Source organism: Neolamprologus brichardi, chromosome 17 (genome assembly GCF_056152115.1).
Source record: "Neolamprologus brichardi isolate AB-2024 chromosome 17, ASM5615211v1, whole genome shotgun sequence".
Taxonomy (NCBI): Eukaryota; Metazoa; Chordata; class Actinopteri; order Cichliformes; family Cichlidae; genus Neolamprologus; species Neolamprologus brichardi.
This window is the reverse complement of record NC_142120.1, coordinates 32610451-32626017: the sequence shown is the minus strand read 5'-3', so window position 1 is coordinate 32626017 and position 15567 is coordinate 32610451. Positions and strand designations below refer to the sequence as shown.

The 15567-nt window shown below is 40.3% G+C and overlaps 1 protein-coding gene across 1 annotated transcript in view; it reads right to left on the bottom strand.

Annotated features, from left to right (window-relative positions):
- The window catches only part of cachd1 (cache domain containing 1), a 97945-nt gene that overhangs the window by 66242 nt on the left and 16136 nt on the right, over nt 1-15567 (bottom strand). The window lies entirely within an intron of this gene.

Sequence of the window (15567 nt, the reverse complement as noted above, 5' to 3'; positions counted from 1 at the left end):
CATTACTCTGTTGAGACGAGTGCATCTGGATCCATTTTATTAGCGGCCCAGAGAGAATGATAAACCTGACTACCTGCCAAAACAACCTCAGACAGCATAGTCCTGTCAACTGCATCAGTTTCTTAGTTGGGAGGGGAAACGTCTGCCCGAGTCTAGAAGTCAGCCGTAGCATAAAAATGAAGGTTTTTATGAGCTCAAATTGCAAGATGATGTTAAATTTCCCTCCCGTCGCCTTCTAGGCTGAAACATTTTTAACAGTTCCTGATTTATATTGTTGAGCAGAGAGGATGTGGAGTGGTGCATTAAGGCATGGAGAAAATGAGTCCGGCTGTGACCTCAGCACTCAGAGAGCCCCAGAAAAACATTATATGAGCCGCCTAAATACGGACCTGCTCTGACACACAGAAACATGCAGACTTTTATTCAGATGGTCTCTCGAGTCTTGTATATTTGCTCTCTCTCTCTCTTTCTCTCCTACTTATTTACACATACACACTTGTTAAACACAGGCACCGGTGCCATGTGTCAGCCACAAACACAGTACAACTAATGTTTGTGTTGAGGCAGCAGGCGGGCAGGTGTTTCACGGTAAGCTGCCCCACCGTACACAAAGCCTTAAATTGTCTGGTTTCTACACTCCAACCATTTCCTGATGCCTGTCCACACCTTTTGTCAGACACATTCCAGAGGACACCAATTACCCAGATTGCAACTTAAATAAACTAAACCTGGATTTGTGTTACTATGGACTTATGCCATAGACATGTCTCTGTTTTAGGGTATATCTGGTGACAAAGTGAGCTCAGTTGTCAAGCAGTTTACGCTTTAAGACATTTTATCATTGGAGATATTGTGCCTCAGCATCAGGTACAACATACGGTACAACAAGAAAAGTATTGGGCCACCTTTACACAACACCCACATTAGCTTTTTCTAAAATTCACCCACCCTTTTTTACCTATAACAGCATTTGTTCTTCTGCTAAGGCTTTCCACAAGATTTTAGAGAGCGTGTCTATGGAAATTTTTTGGCATTGTGACATTGAATACTCCCATTCTCCATTCTAGTTCATCCAAAAGGTGTTTGACGGGGTTGAGGTCGGGGCTTTGTGGGGGTCAGTTAAGTTCTTCCACACCAAACTCATCCAACCATGCCTTCATGGACCATGTTTTATGCACTGGGGCAAAATCATGCTGAGACAGAACTGTTCCCACAACATTGGAAGCAGAAAATCATCCAAAAATGTCTTGGGAGGCACAAAGATTTCTCTTCACTGCAACTACAAGGCCCAGGCCAAAGTCCAGAAAGAAAATGATTACGCGGTATGGCCAAACACTTTTGCCTATATAATCTATGTATGCTTTCCTCCCTTTCTTCACATTGTAATTAGAACTGTGCTGGAAGTTTCAAGTTAGAAACACAACAAAGGATGATTACAGGATGGGGGGAGGGCTTCAATGCTTATGTACTAATAAAGGGTGTTGGACAAAAGAAGACCAAGAGACTTGTTTTGGGATGGGGGGATTAAAGTAATAGAAAGCAGAAAATCAACAAATATTTGCCACTCTAACTAGGAAATAATGTAATCTAATAAAAAGGACAAATATATTGTCAGCCAGTGATGGAGACGCACAAACAGATACAGCTGTTCGCTGAAACCTCTGCACAATGCTCTCTTCTGATTCATAATGAGTCTTTTCAGCTTATACTGGTAGATTAATTATGAAATGACATTTCTGACAATTCAATTATTTCCAATATGGCTTATAAACACTGGCTGGAATAAACACACAATTTTGAGTTTTGAGTGTGTAAATGGGAGTCAGTGGTCCTCGTTACTCGTGATTGCTTTTGTGCATATTCATTTCATTTTACAGAGCAAGTGACTAACACACAAAACACTTTAATTGTGTTATTACAAACACACGAGCACATTTCACTACTGAGTTATTTGCAAAGTGCAACACCGAGCCCAGACAGTCTACAGTTCCACGCCCTTCTTGGGTGGGTGTGGGGGAGACGAAGGTCCAATACATGGAGCTGTCAAATAAACACGACCAAAGTACACTCAAACAGAGCTTCCGCCACTTAGCAGCAATCACTTTTAAAACTTAAAGACTGCAATAACAAAAGAGAAGGAGAAAGGGGGAGGAGTAGGCACTGTGAAGGGGAACTACGTGTTTTTCCTTTTAGCAAGCAATCTTGAGAAATTGCGAACAAATCCTGAAGAGAGCAGAGCGGTTGTTGCTGATTAGCCACAGGTTAGCCGGCTTTCCCCCCAGTGCCTAGAGTGTTTGTTGTTAGAGCTGCTTTGCGGTTTTCACAGCTATGGAGCAGCTGGAGAGGAATGCTCAGCTCTGAAACCTGAGACGCCTGAGGCTGCTCGGGCCACCACGGTCCTGTGGCCTCCTGTGACCCATAATCACACATGCACAAAACTGGAGTGCCAGGGGACACTCGGACTTCCCTACATACCTTGTAGCTTACTCTGTTGGGTAAACCTCAGCATCATGAAAGAAGACAAATTACAAATACCAGAAAATGACACAAATGTTCATTTTAGATGTCTGACGCACAAGGGGAAGGTTAAACAAGTGCTTTTTCAAACAAAGAGCATTCCAGTGGAAACTTTGGAACTGTGTTAATGTTTAACCGTGTGTGTGTGTTTTTTTATTTTAATACTTTCATTCAATTGAGTTTTATTTATAGAGCGTTAAATCACAAAAACAGATCCCTGTGTTTTAAATTGTAAGGTGAAGACACTATCATAATAGAGAGAAAAGACCAATGAAAAGATGACCCCTATGAGCAGGCACTTGGCAACAGTGGGAAGGAAAAACTCTCATTTAACAGGAAGAAACCTCTGACAGAACCAGGCTCAGGGAGGACCACCTTTTCCAAACATGCTAGTTTTATTTTGAATGCTTACACTCTTTTTTAAATTTGCTTCAAAATTATTAGCTCCCCTGATGCCGATTTTCAGTTGGATATCTTTTTTGCTTTGATAAGTCATTTGTTTTAAGTTTCATTCACATATCCTGACAAATTCCAGGCCACTCTCTGGTAAATCTCTCAAGCTTCTCCAGATTTGATGGCCTTCTTGCATCGATCTTGGTCTTCACCACACAGATTTTCAATGGGATTCAAATCAGGGCTTAGTGCAGGCCAGTCAGTGACGTTCACTTTGGTCTTCTGGAGGTAGTTCTTCACCAATGTAGGTTATGGGTTGGTGTCACTTTGCAATGACCAAGACCCCGTTTTACTACTGACTTCTGATATCCATCTCTATGCTTCCTTTCATCTTGAGGAGATCGACAGTTCTACACACACTAAGGCTTTCCCCACAGCATAATACTCCCACCCTTGTGTTTCACTGTTTTTTTGGGCTGTACACTCCTCCATTCTTTCGCTATATCATCTCTGAGGTCAAAGAGCTCTAATTTTGTCACATTGGACCAAAGGATGTTCTTCCATTATGTATAATCTCTCACCAGGCTGTCTTTAATATTCCTCAGTCTAACTTAAAGGGGCATCTTTTGTAGGAGTGGAGCTTTTCTTGGTCTGCAACCTCACGGTCCATTCCTGCATAGGGTTCTAATGATTTTCATCATTGACACTACAATTCCTGACATGGCAAGTCATTCAGTAGTGTCTTGGCAGTTGTTCTGAGGTCTTTAGACACATCTCTCACTACTTTTCCTTCCAGAGTCTTGGAAATCTTCTACTTTCTTCCTCTGTCAGGCTTGTTCCGCGTTGTGTGGCTCTCTTTGATGCTTCTTGATATTTCTCACTCCAGTTTGTGACACTTGGAAATGCTGTGATAACTTTGTATATCAATCTCATGTTTTGTGAGCATAAAAAAAATATTTTTCTCAAGCCTTAACCGATTTATCTTGTTTTTCCATGGGTTGCCTTTTTCAAGTGACAGCTCAAACCTTTGCTGAAGTTTGTATACTGTGTGTAAATAAAATATGCCTCAGTTTCAGCTTCATTTCACAAGCTGTGAGCACTACAACATTAAAGCACATCATTGCACAGCAATGGTCTGTACTATAGCTCAATAATGGTCAGTCTTTCAGGGGGCTAATATACTTCTCCTGGTCCTTTTTGGTGTTTTGTTTTCACAAAATAATTCTAATTCAAAACACTTTTTTGAATTATCCCTTGGTTTAAAATTGAGGAAAGAAAAACAATTTCATGGGGAAGTGAGGGCTATTAGTTTCGTCCTCATCTGTATTTCCAAATATAAAAGTTCCATACAATTCACACAACAGTAAATGTTTTCCCTTGCCACTAACATACTAAATTGTCTTACGTTTAAAATTTGTGATAAAAGAGTTTTTTTTAATAACATTTGCCTTTAGTGACAAAATGTCATCCATACAAAACATTTCAATTTGATTGCACTGCTGCAAGGTCCAAAACGCATGTCTCTAATGACACATCAAAAAGGCTAACCCTGGCTCTACATGGGAAGCATTGCATTCAGATGACTTGTGCATTGATTGCAGAGCTCTAGCCTTCGACTCATTAGGCCAGTTTTTAAAGCCATTCACCATGGGGTTAATCCTAGACACAGATGAGTGGTTCCCAGGAATGCCCAAACCTTAGTGGAAGCTCAAACTGTGAGCTTCCACTAAATAAATATCGGGACTTGGTAGCTTTTCAGAGCTATGGTACATTTACTGTGAATAATTCATGTAGGCTGAGACATACAGGGAAATACTGCCCTCACTTATGAGAATATCTGACTCCTTTAAACTTTTTTACTGCTTTATTTACTTTCTCAGTTGCAGGAAGAGAAAATGATTAACACGTCACAGCCTTTTGCAGTTCTATAGCAGACTGCCTTAGGTTTCTCCTTAACTTTTGCATCTTCTTTGCACCCATCGCATATCAACACTGGAACCATATGTATCCATTTAATTAGCTCTACCACTTCATCTCCTCAGTTAGGCCCTCTTGGGGATGTCAAACTACCATAAGAGGCTCTTCTTACTTAAAGTGAGTCTTCTGTTTCCAGGGATGCAGGGGAGAAAATCCAGACAGAAGACTGATGACACCAACCACATGATGGAGACTTAGAGAGTCATTTGTGTAGGGTTTTTTTTTTTCAAAAAGGAAAAACAGTAGTAAAGAAAAAGACTGCGGAAAATAAAAATTACAGAAAGACAAAAACTAAGGAAGATAAGAAGCAGAAGTCGTCGGATCGGGAATCAACATATTAGCAATTCATCGATCTTCAAAGAGTGGGGCTGGAATTGCGCAAGCCTGTATACAAAGATGCGCGCACGCACACACACGGGTGCACACACTCTCTCTCTAATCCTGTCTTCAGGGCTGTCTTTAGTGGTCCGTGGTTCATCGGTGAACACACTACAGGGCAAACTGGGAGCCTCACTGAGACACAAATTCATATTCACCATGTGCCAGCTGAATCAAATAGGTATGACTGCTATAAAAAAGAGAAACTGCAGAGTGCCTTTGTACATGTGTGTTGCTCAACCTACTGTAAGAAATCTCCATGAAGGTCCAGCCTGTGTAGATGTGTTGGAGCATTAGGGCCAGAGAGACTTGTTTCCATACAGCTGACAGATAAAGGCTTAATATTAAAGCCCATGGGACAGTAACGGCTTCTTCCTCCATGCTGCTGGTACACAGCTTCTCTCCTTTTTTTACCCTCTTCCTTGCTTCCTCCCTGCTTCCCAGCCAACTCCCAGCTCATGGCACTACAGAGGGCTGGGGGCCGAGGATGCAGCATTAGAGTTCCTCCTCTGATGTGTGTGCATGTGTGTTTGTTTTCCCCCAGACCCTTGCCATGTGTTTATCCCCATCCTCGCCTCCCATATTCTTTTTTTTTTCTGAATGCTACAAAGTCAGGAAACAGGCAATTGGGGGAGGAAAGGCCAGGAAGAGAGAGCAGGAGCCCAATTTTTGTATTTTCCCAAGGCAGCCAAAAAGGGCTGAAATAATTACACCTGCAGTTTGCAGCTCCACAACACACGGGTCAGAAGAGAAGTAGAAAGCCTAAGGACGTATTCATTTCCTTTGGGGGTGAACCGGGTGCACTAACAGCAATGTTTTACAAAATATGACAAAGCTCCTTTTAATTCTAACTATCTGCAGCTCAGTGAGAAGCCAAATATTAAAAGCACTTCTCTAGTCAGAGCCAAATGCCACATATTAACGAAATAAAAGCACTTTTATTTTTATTCAAATCAGTAAAATAAATGTGATTAGATGGGAATGAAAAATAAAATTTACACCAAAAATGATCGAACCATGCTGCAAGGAATTCACACCATTTACACAATCACCATCTCACCACACCTGTCTGTTAATCCACAGCCAGATCAGACCAATCCAAGTCCTATAAGTAGCTCCTGACTGATGATGTCACAGCTATGGCTATCCAATCTTCTCAGGTTAAACTTTTCCAAACTGTTTACAAGGCTTGGGTTTTTTTTATTTTATTTATTTTTTGTTTAAAAGTATGTTAAGCCTGTCAAAGATCCAGTCTTATTTTTTTGATTCATTTCTATGCAGCAATGTAAAAAAAAAAAATGCCTTCAACCATGAAAGAGGAGAAGAGGGAGGGAGTACAGTAAGAAAAGGCATGTCAAAGATGGATCTCTAAATGCCAGTATAATGGCCATAGAGAAACCAAACCCTCACTAATTAAGTGCGTCTCCATTTCAACCCAGTGGAGCAGGTCGGTTAATTAAATGACCGTCCGTCAGTGTCTGCCAACTGCTTGTTGCTGCATTGGGGGGGGTTAGGGGGCCAAATTAATTTGTGTGAATCTAACTAACAGACAACCTGAGGCGATGGCCCCAAAGCCCAAGCCCACACACTGTGTTAGTGTGGGGAGTGCAAGCTTCTTTGCAGTTCAGTCATTTCGGATTGACTGGGGTAGCATTTTCAATTTTCTCAACATGTATTTATGTCCTCTGAATGTTTATGTTGGAAAAGTATGTGTGTATGTGTGTGTGTGTGTGTGTGCTGGGAGGACTGCATACACCTAGATTTTTTTTATATCTCCATAAAACAGCTTTTTTTAAGGAAAGCTTTCATTCCCAGGATGCACTTGGAACAGTACTGATGTCCATTCTAAATTCTTCACATTTATTCAGCCCGGCAGCTCTCCAGGCCCAAGCACTGAAGGTTTATCTCAAGACCAAAGCTTCAGAAGTTAAGTTATCCTTTTAGCCCATTGTTCCTGTTCTACAAAAACTAAAACAAAACAAAACTATGACGAAGAGCAAAGGAGAGTGCAGAAACCAACTTAATGTGGCTTTACCTGCAGAAATCCATAAATCTGTGGATTGCAGTCGAGATTAACTGTGATCTAGTTCTGTGCTGATGAAAGTTCTTCTTTAGAAATGGCCAAATTCTTTTTTTTTTCTTTTTCTTTTTTTTTTTGGGGGGGGGGGGGGGGGGGGGGTAATTATTGTTGATATTTTGGTAAATTATATATAGGATTTCTAAGCAACTGAGAAAAATGTCGCTTTTTTGCATTAGTGAAAACTGAAACCAATAAGTAAAACCAGAGGTATATAAAAAAATTATCATCTAAAATAAAATACAAAATAAAAACATTATGCACTCAAAAAAATAAGAAATAAGATCATTTTCAGTGTTTATTTAGACTTGGAGTGTCTACATGTGTCTGACATGTGAGTCAACCGCTTTACAAAAAGTGTTGTGTTTGTACAGTAAGACTTGGTCTTAACTTCTGGAAAGAAAACCAGGGCCTGTAAAATGCCCTGTTATTGATAACATTAAAAGAAAAACTGAAACTGACACTCAACTCATAAAAAAGGCAAAACTAAACATTTTCCATCTATAAAATCTAAGACGAAATGAGCAAATCCACAAAAATGAAAATAAAAACTACTTGGGAAACAAAAGTGTAATAAATCTGCTCTGATCTATTCCAAGAAAGGAAACCTAGCAGACATATTTTCAGCTTGAATCTTTACATATAATTCACCTGACATATGCTGGGGTGTGTGAGGGGAGCCGGGGCCTGTACTGATAAATTCTGACTGGACTTTCTCCAGTGTGTCCTCCAGTCTAATGCACTGGGAGGGTGAAGCCTGTCAGCTGTAGGGTGCTGTGGTGCATTGAAAAAACAAACCCCCCTTTTTTTATCCAAACAGCATGAGGCCTGAGAGAAAGAGAGCGAGAGTCACCACCGTATAAAGCCTAACACTACCCACCACCTCTGGGCCTCCCCAAGAAGCTCTCAGTCTCAGACTGGGAAGTTTGCGCTCTCTCCCTCTCTCCACCAGACAGGATATAATGCTTTCCACATGTGAGAGAAAACAAGGGAGGGAACGGAGGGCGGAGGAGTAGAGGAGGGGGAACAAGAAAAGCTAGGAAAAAGTGGGGCTGGGTCAGACTAGAGCAGTAAAGAGAGGAGAAAGATAGAAGGGAAAGAAATGCAGATTGAAATGAGCTTCGAAAGCTAGAGGCAACATTTAAATAAAACTAAGGTCGCAAAAAAAAGATGTCAGATATTAACATTTGATCAACTTTTTTTCCTTTAACTTTGGCAGATAATAATGAAGTGGCAGTAATGCGTAACAGAAGACTGGCATGAGGACTTGTTTATGGAACGAAATAGTTTTGCCCTCATTTAAAAACAATAGCTAAGCTGCATTTCAGTTTCGCTACTTTATCCTCTCTTTCATCAACTTAATGTTGTGATTTCCCACAAAATCTAGAGGTTGCTATTTCAACAGAACAAACTGGGAGAGTTAAATAAACAGAAAACACAACTGCGGTGCAGCTATGTGGTGGACATTGTCTTTGCTATTTCACAATATACTTGTAAGTACAGTAGACAAAACATGGCACGGTAAAAGGTGGAAATGTGGCCTAGCACTAGTCCACACTCAAGCACACTGACATAACCTAGCTACATTCAATTCAATGTGACTCCGTTTTATTTATACAGCACCAAATCACAACAGCAGTCGCCTCAAGGCTCTTTATATTGTAAGGTGAGACCCTACAATAATAGAGAGAAAACCCCAACAATCATATGACCCCCTTTGAGCAAGCGCTTTGGCAACAGTGGGAAGGAAAAATTCCCTTTTAACAGGAAGAGACCTCTAGCAGATCCAGGCTCAGGGAGGGACAGGCTCAGGGAGGGACAGGACAAAGACAATTATAATCTACATTATCTTAAAGGCAAGATCGGCTGTATCCATGTTTGTGGTGTTCCAGGATCATTAATGTTGGTGGACACTGGCAGGTTTTTTTCCCCCCACAAATGTTCCAACATTATGACAATATCACAATAACCAGTCACATATAACAATGTGATTGGTCACTTTCAGCTTTGAATATCTGGGACCAACATTAATTATGATTGCCCAGAAACAACACCAACACAGGGATATTGGAAACACCTATCTTAGGTCTGCAAACAGTGTTAAAAAATTAGGACTCAGTTGTCAAGTGTATTGTGCACTAACCGCTGGCAGAAATGAGAAGGTCTCAGATACAAAAATAAATAATAATAATAATAATAATAAAAAAAGAACTACATCCTAGCACACATCACTCAAAGGTTGCAGTTTTGTCCCATTATCCGGCTTCTTCCTCGTAGCACAAACTGTGGGGTGTGCCTGTCAAAGTACATGTGGTATGAGGCTTTGGTCACAAGTCATTACCTTATGGTTTTCACCACACCAGGTCTTTGAAGTCGAGGCAATCGAGTCATTAAAACAAGGCCTCAGGCCACAGCAACCACACACTAACAGCTGACTAATTGGATATACTGAAACCTTGTGAAAAACTAATTCTTAATAAGGACGTTGCTAACTGTTAATAAAAGATTATATAGTTTTAAGGATGATGCAAAATGTACAATCTTAGAGATAGCCTTTTACACCCCCCACACAAACTATATTTTATTTTATATAAATATAATACGTGTCTGCAGTGGCATCGGGCCTGCAGTGGGTTATGGGAATAACATCTTGCTGCTAAAGTGGAGCCAATGTGAAAATGTTCCAAAGGCTGATCAAAGCTGCATACCTGAGCACCCCCATTAAGGTGATAAAATCTATGGACTAAAAGAGGGCGAAGACAAAACCACACACACTGTGGTCAAATTAGTTTGAACAAAGGAACACATGGTAATGAGAAAATACTGTTTTTAGAAGTGCTTTGATTTTTTTTTCCTCTATATCAAGACATTCAGACATGACTTTTGTTTTTTGTTAAAACAAACAAGCACTGTGCAGTGCTGCACAGTGCTTGTTTGTTTGTTTGTTTGAATGAACAGGGACTACGTTAAGAAGTATACTTGATGACAAAAACACTTATCAGTTACTGTATTGATCAGGTTATTAAAGGGTTATCTGATCAATACCTTTTAAATAATAGTAACGGAGCTGAAAAGTGAGGGAAAGGTCGAGTCATTTCCTGTTAAGCATCAGCCACACTTACATTGTACTACATGTCTAGTATTTTTTATTTTTTTTAAGAAATTCATCATAAGTCAAAAATAAGGTCTCGGGGATTATCCCTTTCAGAAACTACAGCTCCCAGTGAAATGACAAATGACCCACCTGGAGCCAAGAGGCGGCACAGCCATAGAAACCAAGCAGCGTCTCCAAAACACTTCACCTGTGGACCGGGCTTCAACCACCTCAGCTTGCCAGCAATGTCTGGCACCACAAGTCCCAGTCACACCCTAGTGGTAACCCTGGCAGGGCGAAAACTTCATACCGACTCTTGAGCTGAACTTGGAGATCTCAAAAGAGTGTGTGAAAATGCTGAGATTGACAAAGTGTAAGCCGCTGACCTGCATGGCTCAAAGGCCTCATCATGCAGCACTAATAAAATTAAAAACTTAGATAGGTTTCCTACTAAGAACCATCCCCCCCACCCACCCACCTCCCTTACAAAAAAGTGAAGGGACAATCAGATGGGGCGCCTGCGCTGTCTGCACAAACTATCTTGGATTATCTTCACATTCCTATGCTGTTCACTCATCTGCAGGCGCTTTCACTTGCAGTTTTTCAGACATTGATGAATGCATTATTAAGGCACAAACGTCGACTGAAATTGTCAACATCATTTGAACCAGTACTAACTGACTCCCTAGTCACTGTACAATATATATAAAAAAAAAAAACATGAATAAACTATAGAGAGGAAATCAAATTATGCAACGGCCCTCACTTATGAGAGTGATACAGAGATTCATACGAATAAAGATAAATTTCTAGATCATCATGCGTACCGTAGGCAGGTAAATGTGAGCGGGTAGGAGAGATGGTAAAGAGATAAAGAATAATAAGGGACGACTAGAAAAGAAAAGGTTCCTGGGGTGGTCTCCTTCTCAGGTTTCTGAGCCTGATGTGAGATCATGTCTGGACACTGTTAGAGGGTCTCTATAGTCATGGGGCTTTGTTCTAAATCATGTACTCTAAAGGCAGTTACATGGACTGATTAACCAAAGCGAGGATCGCTCTAAAGGGAAGGTTAAACAACAGGATGCTGGATTTGACTTTGCAAAGCAAAACTAGCACAGCTCCCTGCTGCTGACACTTGCTGGCATGACTGAAAGTACTGATTAACCCCAACCCTGTTGACAAAAAGCAAACAAAATGTCAAATACACAACTTTTTGCAAAAGGTATTCATGAAATTGTAGATGCAAAGCTTGATATTGTGTTAATATGGAATTTCCTGGTAACAGCAGTGTTTTAAAGTGGATCTATGTCATACCTGATGTTAAAAGAGAATACACCAAATCGCAACGACAGTTGCATCAGGGCACTTTATATCCTATGGCAAAATTCCTACAATATTAGAAACCCGAGAAATCACACAAACCACTATGAGCGAGGGAGGAAAAAAGAAATCCCTTCAAACAGGACGAAACAGTAGCATAACTGAGGGAGGTTTCAGGGTCACCTTATCTAGCCCTAACTAGAAGGTTTTTTTAAAAAGGAAACATAATGTTACAATATGACTGTACTGTAAATTTAAACATACCATGACTCACCCATGTTGCAATGTGGGCCCCACCCGTGCATGCAGGGAGCTGAGCCTGAACAGTAAAAATGTGTCATTTCAAATATAGATCCAGAAAGCCACCACTAGCTACCACTTTCTGCACATTTTGAACCACAAAATGTTTTCAATCTTTGCCTACTGGTGTAAAGCTTCATAACATATAAGAGGCCTCTGTTCTGTCAATACATTGATCTTAAATTGAATGTCGTCTGTGTTAAGCAACGAAAACTCCCTAACTTGGACAAAATAAATCACCACACACCTTCCTAAAGATTCAGTGCATGTCAAACTAAATGTACAAAACACATTTTCCTGATAAAGCAACAGGTATCAACCGTAACATACAAATGACAACGCAGCGAAGGGATTTTTCATAAATGCACTGTTATTAACACTGGAGGTCATTACAGCCTGAATAATGAGTGCTGCAGTGTAGCACAGCATTCGTCTTTACGGCATGAGATGATTAACTGGATGCAGGATTTGTGTTGGCTACTTTTGCGTGCCAAGGGAGGTAACCTGGGAGCTGTGGTGAGGAAGAAAAACAGCGAACCCATGCTTGGCCAAATTACAGAAATATATAAGGACATGCACACAGTCATATAGACGTACACATGAGGATGGAACAAATAACACAGCTTGAGACATCACACGTTGAGAAGTTTGTTCATTCTTGTTTGACACCTGAACGGTTTAAATTGGCAAACGCTCTGTGTCTGTACATGAGCGGATTATATAAAAAGGAGGACAGTTTTTGAGTTGTGACCCTCATTTGCGGCAGGAAACCTCACTGCCAAAGTACACACATAAAATGCACAAACACAAATTTCCTCTTTTACCTGTTCAATTTGTAGGAAAACTATCTCACAGGATAGCGACTCTGCCTGACAGAAAACGGTGAAGATTAGTCTAGGCCAGGGGCCGGCAACCTGCGGCTCTTTAGTCCTTATAGTGCGGCTCCGTGTGGTTTGGGAAAATAAATTAGTTTTTTTTAAGTAATTAGCTGAAGTGCATAAATTAATAAAAGTGCTAAATTGGAAGATTATTGTGATATTAAAATACAAACATAAAATTATATTCTATTATTTTTTGATCGCTCAAAATAAGCGTCGCACTTGTGGAAGCCGGTGTACCCGCCGAAACGCCGTGTCTTTATTAAGACTTTCAACCCCAGGTAGGCCAATTATGGATCTTCGGATCCACATTATGTCAGCAGCTATTCTCCACCATGAACTATGTTAAAAACAAACACCGCTCACGCCACAAAGATCACAGCTTACAGTCCTGCGTAAAGATGAAAGTGACTTCGTACAGCCCCGATTTCCAGACGCTGTGTGCAGAGGTTCGGGAGCAGAAGTCCCATTGTAAACATATCACGGCAGACCCGACAATGTTTCCATGAACATGCTTTTCAGCATCTCTCTACTGACCACTTTTCACACACGGTTGCTGTACGCATACAGCCGGCTGTAGCTTTTCAGCTCACAGCCGCACAGACGTTAAGGCGGCAAGGCGTGATTGCGGGTGCCGCTCAGGTGCGTTCGCCTCCCCTGCAGCGCCTCTTCTTTAAGAGTTCAAAATGTGTTAATTACATAAATAAAATAAACATTTTATTTAAATAAAATCATGATAGAGAAATATAGAGAATTTTTTTCTTTTTTTTTTTTGCCTGTCCCATTTGGCTCTTTTGCCATCAGAATTATTGTCTAAAGGTGAAGAAAGATACCCAACAGATTTACTTTACCAAATTGACCATCACAGACTTGCCGTAATGGTCTATTTGATTCACCTTTTATGGTTTATTTTATTTATTTTTTTTATTTTCACTTGCTAGATACGGGACAGACTTGAATGAGGAAAAGAAAAGGGAGAAAGGAAGAGGGGGGGGAAAAAAACAGTGGAGAAGAGGGACTGTGATAAAGGGCAAAAAAACAAAAACCAACTAAATAAGCAGACAAAAGAAAATACATTTATCAATGTTATCATCATTTTAGATGTCAAAAAGTATTTGCGGCTCCCAGTGTTTTCTTTTGCGTGGAAATCGCGTCCAAATGGCTCTTTGGGTGTTAAAGGTTGCAGACCCCTGGTCTAGGCAGAGGAGGAAGAGAGACATAGAGAAAGAAAAAAATGGAAAGGAAGAGAGGATTAAAGTAGGAAGAGGAAGAAATGAACAGTGATCAAGCAGATGACGACACAAAAGTGACCCATGATAAAAGCAGGGAGAGCTGGTGTTTGAGGTTGAGAGTCTCTGAAGAGATCAAAGGCGGAGAAGGAAAAAGACAGAGGCAGAAAAAGAAATGCAAACAAAGAGAGATTAGACATGTGCACCTGTTGGTTTTGGCGCGTGTGGAGTGCAGTCGATAGGCCCAGAAACTCTTATGTAGACCTTTGGTTAGGGAAAGAAATACGACTTACAGCGCGCCCAATGATTATCTTGGACCTAACATAGACCTTGGACTTAAGATGTGATCAAGTGGTTGGCACAGTGGCTTCAAATCAAACCCAAACACGCTGCAAATACTTGTATGTCATATGTTTTCACATCCATTACTCATGAGTAATTAGCAATGTTACTCACCCTTGTTTCTTCAAGTTTGTCTGCTTTTAATCAAAGTTATGTTTGTAGAGTCACTGAGTCGAAATGATTCTACCTTCATAATCACGCCTTTGAGATGTAAGCTCCTTAACTGAACACTTGCACCAACTTTAGCTAAATCAAGGCAGGTGGAAGAAAGGCTTCAAATGCAACATGAGGAGCTGCTGACGGCAGAATTAAAACAGACAAGGGGAACAAACGAGAGTCAAACCGTTTTGTTTTTCTAAAACACAATAAAATTTATTAGTGAAAACAAATAGTAGTAGTCAGACTTTAACAATCCTCTCTCAAACATGTCTGACTCTTCTGATTAGAGTGTATGCAGCTCCCATTTATGTCACGTAGCTCAATCTAAAAGTAGCTTAGCTAGATGGCAGGCTAACTAATAAAATAAATAAAAGAAATTGATGACGGTCCATTCCACTTATTTATCTGTGGTGAATAAATGTATTGTTTGGCAGTTGAGCATACATTTATTTAACTAGCACAAGTGGATTATGCTTACAAGCTAACTAGTGCTACATGGTTACGTTAAAATGCTTTGCTTTTTATGTGCTGAGTAATATTAAAGTACATTCAGGTTTATGTTTAAGTTCTGAAAGAACTTTTTCCTTTATGAAATTTCCATTACAAATGCCGCCTCTATAAGTCTGTACACATCGGTGGGAATAACATCCATAAATTACAGTAGGAAAACCACTATTATACGAGTCATTTCATCTACAATCATATAAACTATTTCACAATCTCATATTTGCCTAAAAACCTGGATGGATGGATGGTTTGAAAGACTGCTTAAGGGCAGTAGGTCTCAAAAATGGTAGGTGGTGAAAATCTTGGAAATAAAAAATAAGCATCTGTTTAACTAAACTGTTTTCTCGGTTGGAAATTTGGATTAGATTACCTACTGATATTTTAGTTTTTGTGGTA